The 12,734-nt window shown below is 34.3% G+C and overlaps 1 protein-coding gene across 1 annotated transcript in view; it reads right to left on the reverse strand.

Moving 5' to 3' along the window:
- The window catches only part of pcsk6 (proprotein convertase subtilisin/kexin type 6), a 235,080-nt gene that overhangs the window by 130,784 nt on the left and 91,562 nt on the right, over positions 1-12,734 (reverse strand). The gene's annotated exons all lie outside the window — the stretch shown is intronic.

Below are 12,734 nucleotides of genomic sequence, written 5' to 3' on the forward strand. Positions count from 1 at the left end.
GCCTACAGCTGAAAGAAGTATTATTCACAGCCCTAATACCCAGCAAAACACACTGGATACTGGGAAATGTGAAATTTATCACAAAGTCCATTATTTCCCAAGGAATACAATATACACTCTACCAGTAATAAAATGTGGTATCATTTTTCTGTTATTTCTATTGGAATGCAAGGAATACAATGTACAGCCTGATTTTTCATGAATGCAACGTGATTGCCTTGACCGACAGTGGAGATTCATATTTTAACTTTTGGATTCATTATTTCCCATGGAATACAATTAATAAATCCCCTGTACAAAATAAATACTTATTAACTCTCTAGCTGGAATACAATGTGGTATGATTTGTTTTATTATTTTCTTTGGAATATAACATAGAGCACACGTGTGCAAGGAGTACAATTCCCCATGTGAAGCAAGATTACAATCAGATCTCAATATCCATGGAATACAATTACATATCTTTAGCTCAAAGAAAGAGTTTGGAAATTGAAATCCTAACGTAGGTCCATTATTTGCCAAGGAATACAAAGAAAGGCCTACAGCTGAAAGAAGTATAATTCAAAGCCCCAAAGCCCAGCAATACACACTGGATACTGGGAAATGTGAAATTCATCACAAAGTCCATTATTTCCCAAGGAAAACAATATACACTCTACCAGTAATACAATACGGTATCATTTTTCTGTTATTTCTATTGGAATGCAAGGAATACAATGCACAGCCTGATTTTTCATGAACGCAACGTGATCGCCTTGACTGACAGTGGAGATTCATATTTTAACATTTGGGTTCATTATTTCCCATGGAATACAATTAATAAACCCCCTCTACAAAATAAATACTTATTAACTCTGTTGCTGGAATACAATATGGTATGATTTGTTTTATTATTTCCTTTGGAATATAACATAGAGCACACGTGTGCAAGGAGTACAATTCCCCATGTGAAGCAAGATTATAATCAGATCTCAATATCCATGGAATACAATTACATATCTTTAACTCAAGGAAAGAGTTTCAAAATTCAAATCCTAATTGTGGGTCAATTATTTCCCAAGGAATACAATATACATTCTACCAGTAATACAGTCTGGTATTATTTTGTATTATCTCTATTGGAATTTGAGGAATACAATGTACAGCCTGATTCTTCATGAATGCAACGTTATTGCCTTGTCTGAAGGTGGGGATTCATATTTTTTACATTCTGGGTTCATTATTTCCCATGGAATACAATTAATAAATCTTATCTAAGAAAGGAATACATATTTCCTCTGTAGCTGGAATACAATGTGGTAAGATTTGTTTTATTATTTCCTTTGGAATATAATATGGAGCACACGTGTGCAAGGAGTACAATTCCCCATGTGAACCAAGATTACAATCAGATCTCAATATCCATGGAATACAATTACATATCTTTAATTCAAGGAAAGAGTTTGAAAATGCAAATCCTAACATTGTTGGTCAATTATTTCCCAAGGAATACAATATACACTCTACCGGTAATACAATGTGGTATCATTTTTCTGTTATTTCTATTGGAATGCAAGGAATACAATGTACAGCCTGATTTTTAATGAATGCAAAGTAATTGCCTTCACTGAGTGGATATTCAAATTTTGGTTCCATTAATTCTAGTGGAATACAATAAAAATCAGTTCTACAAAAGGAATACATTTTAACTCTCAGCAGGAATACAATGTGGTATGTTTTTACTATTATCTTTGGAATATAATATAGAGCACACGTGTGCAAGGAGTACAATTCCCCATGTAAACCAAGATTACAATAAGATCTCAATATCCATGGAATACAATTACATATCTTTAACTCAAGGCAAGAGTTTGAAAATTGAAATCCTAACATGGGTCCATTATATGCCAAGGAATACAATGTAAGGCCTACAGCTGAAAGAAGTATAATTCACAGCCCCAAAGCCCAGGAATACAAACTGGATACTGGGAAATGTGAAATTCATTGCAAAGTCCATTATTTCCCAAGGAATACAATATACACTCTACCAGTAATACAATGTGGTATCATTTTTTCTATTATTTCTATTGGAATGCAAGGAATACAATGCACAGCCTGATTTTTCATGAATGCAATGTGATTGCCTTGACCGACAGTGGAGATTCATATTTTAACGTTTGGGTTCATTATTTCCCATGGAATACACTTAATAAACCCCCTCTACAAAATAAGTACTTATTAACTCTGTTGCTGGAATACAATGTGGTATGATTTGGTTTATTATTTCCTTTGGAATATAACATAGAGCATACGTGTGCAAGGAGTACAATTCCCCATGTGAAGCAAGATTATAATCAGATCTCAATATCCATGGAATACAATTACATACCAAGGAATACACACTGAATACTGGGACATGTGAAATTCATCGCAAAGTCCATTATTTCCCAAGGAATACAATATACACTCTACGATTAATACAATGTGGTATAATTTTTCTGTTATTTCTATTGGAATGCAAGGAATACAATGTACAGCCTGATTTTTCAAGAATGCAACGTGATTGCCTTGACCGACAGTGGAGATTCATATTTTGGGTTCATCATTTCCCATGGAATACAATTCAAAAATCCCCTCTACAAAATAAATACTTATTAACTCTCTAGCTGGAATACAATGTGGTATGATTTGTTTTATTATTTCCTTTGGAATATAATATAGAGCACACGTGTGCAAGGAGTACAATTCCCCATGTGAAGAAAGATTACAATCAGATCTTAATATCCATGGAATACAATTACATATCTATAACTCAAGGAAAGAGTTTGGAAATTCAAATCCTAACAATGTGGGTCCATTATTTCTCAAGGAATACAATGTAAGGCCTACAGCTGAAAGAAGTATTATTAAAAGCCCCAAAGCCCAGGAATACAAACTGGATACTGGGACATGTGAAATTCATCGCAAAGTCCATTATTTCCCAAGGAATACAATGCACAGCCTGATTTTTCATGAATGCAACGTGATTGCCTTGACCGACAGCGGAGATTCATATTTTGGGTTCATTATTTCCCATGGAATACAATTAAAAAATCCCCTCTACAAAAGGAATACTTATTAACTCTCTAGCTGGAATACAATGTGGTAAGATTTGTTTAATTATTTCCTTTGGAATATAACATAGAGCACACATGTGCAAGGAGTACAATTCCCCATTTGAAGCAAGATTATAATCAGATCTCAATATCCATGGAATACAATTACATATCTTTAGCTCAAAGAAAGACTTTGGAATTTGAAATCCTAACAATGTGGGTCCATTATTTCTCAAGGAATACAATGTAAGGCCTACAGCTCAAAGAAGTATAATTCAAAGCACCAAACCCCAGCAATACACACTGGATACTGGGAAATTTGAAATTCATTGCAAAGTCCATTTTTTTCCTACAGTGAATACAATATACACGCTACTAGTAATAAAATGTGGTAGCATTTTTCTGTTATTTCTATTGGAAGGCAAGGAATACAATGTACAGCCTGATTTTTCATGAATGCAACGTGATTGCCTTCACTAAGTGGATATTCAAATTTTGGGTCCATTAATTCTAGTGGAATACAATAAAAATCAGTTCTACAAAAGGAATACATTTTAACTCTCAGCAGGAATACAATGTGGTATGTTTTTACTATTTCCTTTGGAATATAATATAGAGCACACGTCTGCAAGGAGTACAATTCCCAATGTGAACAAAGATTACAATAAGATCTTAATATCCATGGAATACAATTACATATCTTTAACTCAAGGAAAGAGTTTGGAAATTCAAATCCTAACAATGTGGGTCCATTATTTCTCAAGGAATACAATGTAAGGCCTACAGCTGAAAGAAGTATAATTCACAGCCCCAAAGCCCAGGAATACAAACTGGATACTGGGACATGTGAAATTCATCGCAAAGTCCATTATTTCCTAAGGAATACAATGCACAGCCTGATTTTTCATGAATGCAACGTGATTGCCTTGACCGACAGTGGAGATTGATATTTTAACTTTTGGGTTCATTATTTCCCATGGAATACAATAAATAAATCCCCTCTACAAAATAAATACTTATTAACTCTCTAGCTGGAATACAATGTGGTATGATTTGTTTTATTATTTTCTTTGGAATATAACATAGAGCACACGTGTGCAAGGAGTACAATTCCCCATTTGAAGCAAGATTATAATCAGATCTCAATATCCATGGAATACAATTACATATCTTTAGCTCAAAGAAAGAGTTTGGAAATTGAAAACCTAACGTGGGTCCATTATTTGCCAAGGAATACAATGTAAGGCCTACAGCTGAAAGAAGTATAATTCAAAGCCCCAAAGCCCAGCAATACACACTGGATACTGGGACATGTGAAATTCATCGCAAAGTCCATTATTTCCCAAGGAATACAATGTACAGCCTGATTTTTCATGAATGCAACGTGATTGCCTTGACCGACAGCGAAGATTCATATTTTGGGTTCATTATTTCCCATGGAATACAATTAAAAAATCCCCTCTACAAAAGGACTACTTATTAACTCTCTAGCTGGAATACAATGTGGTAAGATTTGTTTCATTATTTCCTTTGGAATATAACATAGAGCACACGTGTGCAAGGAGTACAATTCCCCATTTGAAGCAAGATTATAATCAGATCTCAATATCCATGGAATACAATTACATATCTTTAGCTCAAAGAAAGACTTTGGAAATTGAAATCCTAACAATGTGGGTCCATTATTTCTCAAGGAATACAATGTAAGGCCTACAGCTCAAAGAAGTATAATTCAAAGCACCAAACCCCAGCAATACACACTGGATACTGGGAAATGTGAAATTCATTGCAAAGTCCATTTTTTTCCTACAGTGAATACAATATACACGCTACTAGTAATAAAATGTGGTAGCATTTTTCTGTTATTTCTATTGGAAGGCAAGGAATACAATGTACAGCCTGATTTTTCATGAATGCAACGTGATTGCCTTCACTAAGTGGATATTCATATTTTGGGTCCATTAATTCTAGTGGAATACAATAAAAATCAGTTCTACAAAAGGAATACATTTTAACTCTCAGCAGGAATACAATGTGGTATGTTTTTACTATTTCCTTTGGAATATAATATAAAGCACACGTGTGCAAGGAGTACAATTCCCCATTTGAAGCAAGATTACAATCAGATCTCAATATCCATGGAATACAATTACATATCTTTAGCTCAAAGAAAGAGTTTGGAAGTTGAAAACCTAACGTGGGTCCATAATTTGCCAAGGAATACAATGTAAGGGCTACAGCTGAAAGAAGTATAATTCAAAGCCCCAAAGCCCAGCAATACACACTGGATAATGGGACATGTGAAATTCATCGCAAAGTCCATTATTTCCCAAGGAATACAATGTACAGCCTGATTTTTCATGAATGCAACGTGATTGCCTTCACCGACAGTTGAGATTGATATTTTAACTTTTGGGTTCATTATTTCCCATGGAATACAATTAATAAATCCCCTCTACAAAATAAATACTTATTAACTCTGTAGCTGGAATACAATGTGGTATGATTTGTTTTATTATTTTCTTGGGAATATAACATAGAGCACACGTGTGCAAGGAGTACAATTCCCCATTTGAAGCAAGATTACAATCAGATCTCAATATCCATGGAATACAATTACATATCTTTAGCTCAAAGAAAGAGTTTGGAAATTGAAATCCTAACGTGGGTCCATTATTTGCCAAGGAATACAATGTAAGGCCTACAGCTGAAAGAAGTATAATTCAAAGCCCCAAAGCCCAGCAATACACACTGGATACTGGGAAATGTGAAATTCATCACAAAGTCCATTTTTTCCCAAGGAATACAATATACACTCTACGATTAATACAATGTGGTATCATTTTTCTGTTATTTTTATTGGAATGCAAGGAATACAATGCACAGCCTGATTTTTCATGAATGCAACGTGATTGCCTTGACCGACAGTGGAGATTCATATTTTGGGTTCATTATTTCCCATGGAATACAATTAAAAAATCACCTCTACAAAAGGAATACTTATTAACTCTGTAGCTGGAATACAATGTGGTATGATTTGTTTCATTATTTCCTTTGGAATATAACATAGAGCACACATGGGCAAGGAGTACAATTCCCCATGTGAAGCAAGATTACAATCAGATCTCAATATCCATGGAATACAATAACATATCTTTAGCTCAAAGAAAGAGTTTGGAAATTGAAATCCTAACGTGGGTCCATTATTTGCCCAGGAATACAATGTAAGGCCTACAGCTGAAAGAAGAATAATTCAAAGCCCCAAAGCCCAGCAATACACACTGGATACTGGGAAATGTGAAATTCATCACAAAGTCCATTATTTCCCAAGGAATACAATATACACTCTACCAGTAATACAATGCGGTATCATTTTTTCTATTATTTCTATTGGAATGCAAGGAATACAATGCACAGCCTGATTTTTCATGAACGCAACGTGATCGCCTTGACTGACAGTGGAGATTCATATTTTAACATTTGGGTTCATTATTTCCCATGGAATACAATTAATAAACCCCCTCTACAAAATAAATACTTATTAACTCTGTTGCTGGAATACAATGTGGTATGATTTGTTTTATTATTTCCTTTGGAATATAACATAGAGCACACGTGTGCAAGGAGTACAATTCCCCATGTGAAGCAAGATTATAATCAGATCTCAATATCCATGGAATACAATTACATAGCCAAGGAATACATACTGGATACTGAGAAATGTGAAATTCATTGCAAAGTCCATTATTTCCCAAGGAATACAATATACGCTGTACAAGTAATACAATGTGGTATCATTATTCTGTTATTTCTATTGGAATGCAAGGAATACAATGTACAGCCTGATTTTTCATGAACGCAACGTGATTGCCTTCACTGAGTGGATATTCAAATTTTGGGTCCATTAATTCTAGTGGAATACAATAAAAATCAGTTCTACTAAAGGAATACATTTTAACTCTCAGCAGGAATACAATGTGGTATGTTTTTACTATTTCCTTTGGAATATAATATAGAGCACACGTGTGCAAGGAGTACAATTCCCAATGTGAACAAAGATTACAATAAGATCTTAATATCCATGGAATACAATTACATATCTTTAACTCAAGGAAAGAGTTTGGAAATTCAAATCCTAAAAATGTGGGTCCATTATTTCTCAAGAAATACAATGTAAGGCCTACAGCTGAAAGAAGTATTATTCAAAGCCCCAAAGCCCAGGAATACAAACTGGATACTGGGACATGTGAAATTCATCGCAAAGTCCATTATTTCCCAAGGAATACAATGCACAGCCTGATTTTTCATGAATGCAACGTGATTGCCTTGACCGACAGTGGAGATTGATATTTTAACTTTTGGGTTCATTATTTCCCATGGAATACAATTAATAAACCCCCTCTACAAAATAAATACTTATTAACTCTCTAGCTGGAATACAATGTGGTATGATTTGTTTTATTATTTTCTTTGGAATATAACATAGAGCACACGTGTGCAAGGAGTACAATTCCCCATTTGAAGCAAGAATACAATCAGATCTCAATATCCATGGAATACAATTACATATCTTTAGCTCAAAGAAAGAGTTTGGAAATTGAAAACCTAACGTGGGTCCATTATTTCTCAAGGAATACAATGTAAGGCCTACAGCTGAAAGAAGTATAATTCAAAGCCCCAAAGCCCAGCAATACACACTGGATACTGGGACATGTGAAATTCATCGCAAAGTCCATTATTTCCCAAGGAATACAATGTACAGCCTGATTTTTCATGAATGCAACGTGATTGCCTTGACCGACAGCGAAGATTCATATTTTGGGTTCATTATTTCCCATGGAATACAATTAAAAAATCCCCTCTACAAAAGGACTACTTATTAACTCTCTAGCTGGAATACAATGTGGTAAGATTTGTTTCATTATTTCCTTTGGAATATAACATAGAGCACACGTGTGCAAGGAGTACAATTCCCCATTTGAAGCAAGAATACAATCAGATCTCAATATCCATGGAATACAATTACATATCTTTAGCTCAAAGAAAGACTTTGGAAATTGAAATCCTAACAATGTGGGTCCATTATTTCTCAAGGAATACAATGTAAGGCCTACAGCTCAAAGAAGTATAATTCAAAGCACCAAACCCCAGCAATACACACTGGATACTGGGAAATGTGAAATTCATTGCAAAGTCCATTTTTTTCCTACAGTGAATACAATATACACGCTACTAGTAATAAAATGTGGTAGCATTTTTCTGTTATTTCTATTGGAAGGCAAGGAATACAATGTACAGCCTGATTTTTCATGAATGCAACGTGATTGCCTTCACTAAGTGGATATTCATATTTTGGGTCCATTAATTCTAGTGGAATACAATAAAAATCAGTTCTACAAAAGGAATACATTTTAACTCTCAGCAGGAATACAATGTGGTATGTTTTTACTATTTCCTTTGGAATATAATATAAAGCACACGTGTGCAAGGAGTACAATTCCCCATTTGAAGCAAGATTACAATCAGATCTCAATATCCATGGAATACAATTACATATCTTTAGCTCAAAGAAAGAGTTTGGAAGTTGAAAACCTAATGTGGGTCCATAATTTGCCAAGGAATACAATGTAAGGCCTACAGCTGAAAGAAGTATAATTCAAAGCCCCAAAGCCCAGCAATACACACTGGATACTGGGACATGTGAAATTCATCGCAAAGTCCATTATTTCCCAAGGAATACAATGTACAGCCTGATTTTTCATGAATGCAACGTGATTGCCTTCACCGACAGTTGAGATTGATATTTTAACTTTTGGGTTCATTATTTCCCATGGAATACAATTAATAAATCCCCTCTACAAAATAAATACTTATTAACTCTGTAGCTGGAATACAATGTGGTATGATTTGTTTTATTATTTTCTTGGGAATATAACATAGAGCACACGTGTGCAAGGAGTACAATTCCCCATGTGAAGCAAGATTACAATCAGATCTCAATATCCATGGAATACAATTACATATCTTTAGCTCAAAGAAAGAGTTTGGAAATTGAAATCCTAACGTGGGTCCATTATTTGCCAAGGAATACAATGTAAGGCCTACAGCTGAAAGAAGTATAATTCAAAGCCCCAAAGCCCAGCAATACACACTGGATACTGGGAAATGTGAAATTCATCACAAAGTCCATTATTTCCAAAGGAATACAATATACACTCTACGATTAATACAATGTGGTATCATTTTTCTGTTATTTCTATTGGAATGCAAGGAATACAATGTACAGCCTGATTTTTCATGAATGCAACGTGATTGCCTTCACTAAGTGGATACTGAAATTTTAGGTCCATTAATTCTAGTGGAATACAAAAAAAATCAGTTCTACAAAAGGAATACATTTTAACACTCAGCAGGAATACAATATGGTATGTTATGATTTTCTTTGGAATATAATATAGAGCACACCTGTGCAAGGAGTACAATTCCTCATGTAAACAAAGATTACAATAAGATCTTAATATCCATGGAATACAATTACATATCTTTAACTCAAGGAAAGAGTTTGGAAATTCAAATTATAAGAATGTGGGTCCATTATTTCCCAAGGAATACAATGCACAGCCTGATTTTTCATGAATGCAACGTGATTGCCTTGACCGACAGTGGAGATTCATATTTTGGGTTCATTATTTCCCATGGAATACAATTAAAAAATCACCTCTACAAAAGGAATACTTATTAACTCTGTAGCTGGAATACAATGTGGTAAGATTTGTTTCATTATTTCCTTTGGAATATAACATAGAGCACACATGTGCAAGGAGTACAATTCCCCATGTGAAGCAAGATTACAATCAGATCTCAATATCCATAGAATACAATTACATATCTTTAGCTCAAAGAAAGACTTTGGAAATTGAAATCCTATCGTGGGTCCATTATTTGCCCAGGAATAAAAAGTAAGGCCTACAGCTGAAAGAAGTATAATTCACAGCCCCAAAGCCCAGCAATACACACTGGATACTGGGAAATGTGAAATTCATCACAAAGTCCATTATTTCCCAAGGAATACAATATACACTCTACCAGTAATACAATGCGGTATAATTTTTCTGTTATTTCTATTGGAATGCAAGGAATACAATGCACAGCCTGATTTTTCATGAACGCAACGTGATCGCCTTGACTGACAGTGGAGATTTATATTTTAACATTTGGGTTCATTATTTCCCATGGAATACAATTAATAAACCCCCTCTACAAAATAAGTACTTATTAACTCTGTTGCTGGAATACAATGTGGTATGATTTGTTTTATTATTTCCTTTGGAATATAACATAGAGCATACGTGTGCAAGGAGTACAATTCCCCATGTGAACCAAGATTATAATCAGATCTCAATATCCATGGAATACAATTACATACCAAGGAATACATACTGGATACTGAGAAATGTGAAATTCATTGCAAAGTCCATTATTTCCCAAGGAATACAATATACGCTCTACAAGTAATACAATGTGGTATCATTATTCTGTTATTTCTATTGGAATGCAAGGAATACAATGTACAGACTGATTTTTCATGAACGCAACGTGATTGCCTTCACTAAGTAGATATTCAAATTTTGGGTCCATTAATTCTAGTGGAATACAATAAAAATCAGTTCTACAAAATGAATACATTTTAACTCTCAGCAGGAATACAATGTGGTATGTTTTTATGATTTCCTTTGGAATATAATATAGAGCACACGTGTGCAAGGAGTACAATTCCCCATGTGAACCAAGATTTCAATTGGATCTCAATATCCATGGAATACAATTACATATCTTTAACTCAAGGAAAGAGTTTGGAAATTCAAATCCTAACAACGTGGGCCCATTATTTCTCAAGGAATACAATGTAAGGCCTACAGCTGAAAGAAGTATTATTCACAGCGCCAAAGCCCAGGAATACACTTGAAAATGTGAAATTTATTACAAAGTCCATTATTTCCAAAGGAATACAATATACGCTCTACCAGTAATACAATGTGTTATCATTTTTTTTTATTATTCCTACTGGAATGCAAGGAATACAATGCACAGCCTGATTTTTGAGGAATACAATGTGATTGCGTCGACTGACAATGGAGAGTCGTAGTTCAACATTTCTAGCTCATTATTTCCTGTGGAATACAATAAAAAATAAGCTTTACAAAAGGAAGATATATGAACTCTGTAGAAGGAATACAATGTGGTATGTTTTCTTTTTCCATTTTTTCCTTTGGAATATGATGTACAGTACACATGTACAAGGAGTAAAATTCCCCATGTGAACAAAGATTACAATCAGATCTCAATATCCATGGAATACAATTACATATCTTTAACTCAAGGAAAGAGTTTCAAAATTCAAATCCTAATTATGGGTCAATTATTTCCCAAGGAATACAATATACATTCTACCAGTAATACAGTCTGGTATTATTTTGTATTATCTCTATTGGAATTTGAGAAATACAATGCACAGCCTGATTCTTCATGAATGCAACGTTATTGCCTTGTCTGAAGGTGGGGATTCATATTTTTTACATTCTGGGTTCATTATCTCCCATGGAATACAATTAATAAATCTTATCTAAGAAAGGAATACATATTTCCTCTGTAGCTGGAATACAATGTGGTAAGATTTGTTTTATTATTTCCTTTGGAATATAATATGGAGCACACGTGTGCAAGGAGTACAATTCCCCATGTGAACCAAGACTACAATCAGATCTCAATATCCATGGAATACAATTACATATCTTTAACTCAAGGAAAGAGTTTGAAAATTCAAATCCTAAGAATGTGGGTCCATTATTTCACAAGGAATACAATGCACAGCCTGATTTTTCATGAATGCAACGTGATTGCCTTGACCGACAGTGGAGATTCATATTTTAACTTTTGGATTCATTATTTCCCATGGAATACAATTAATAAATCCCCTGTACAAAATAAATACTTATTAACTCTGTAGCTGGAATACAATGTGGTATGATTTGTTTCATTATCTCCTTTGGAATATAACATAGAGCACACGTGTGCAAGGAGTACAATTCCCCATGTGAAGCAAGATTACAATCAGATCTCAATATCCATGGAATACAATTACATAGCTTTAGCTCAAAGAAAGAGTTTGGAAATTCAAATCCTAAAGTAGGTCCATTATTTGCCAAGGAATACAAAGAAAGGCCTACAGCAGAAAAAAGTATAATTCAAAGCCCCAAAGCCCAGCAATACACACTGGATACTGGGAAATGTGAAATTCATCACAAAGTCCATTATTTCCCAAGGAATACAATATACGCTCTACCAGTAATACAATGTGGTATCATTTTTCTGTTATTTCTATTGGAATGCAAGGAATACAATGCACAGCCTGATTTTTAATGAACGCAACGTGATTGCCTTCACAAAGTGGATATTCAAATTTTGGGTCCATTAATTCTAGTGGAATACAATAAAAATCAGTTCTACAAAAGGAATACATTTTAACTCTCAGCAGGAATACAATGTGGTATGTTTTTACTATTTCCTTTGGAATATAATATAGAGCACACGTGTGCAAGGAGTACAATTCCCCATGTGAAGCAAGATTACAATCAGATCTCAATATCCATGGAATACAAT

Source organism: Xenopus tropicalis, chromosome 3 (genome assembly GCF_000004195.4).
Source record: "Xenopus tropicalis strain Nigerian chromosome 3, UCB_Xtro_10.0, whole genome shotgun sequence".
In the NCBI taxonomy this organism is placed as follows: domain Eukaryota; kingdom Metazoa; phylum Chordata; class Amphibia; order Anura; family Pipidae; genus Xenopus; species Xenopus tropicalis.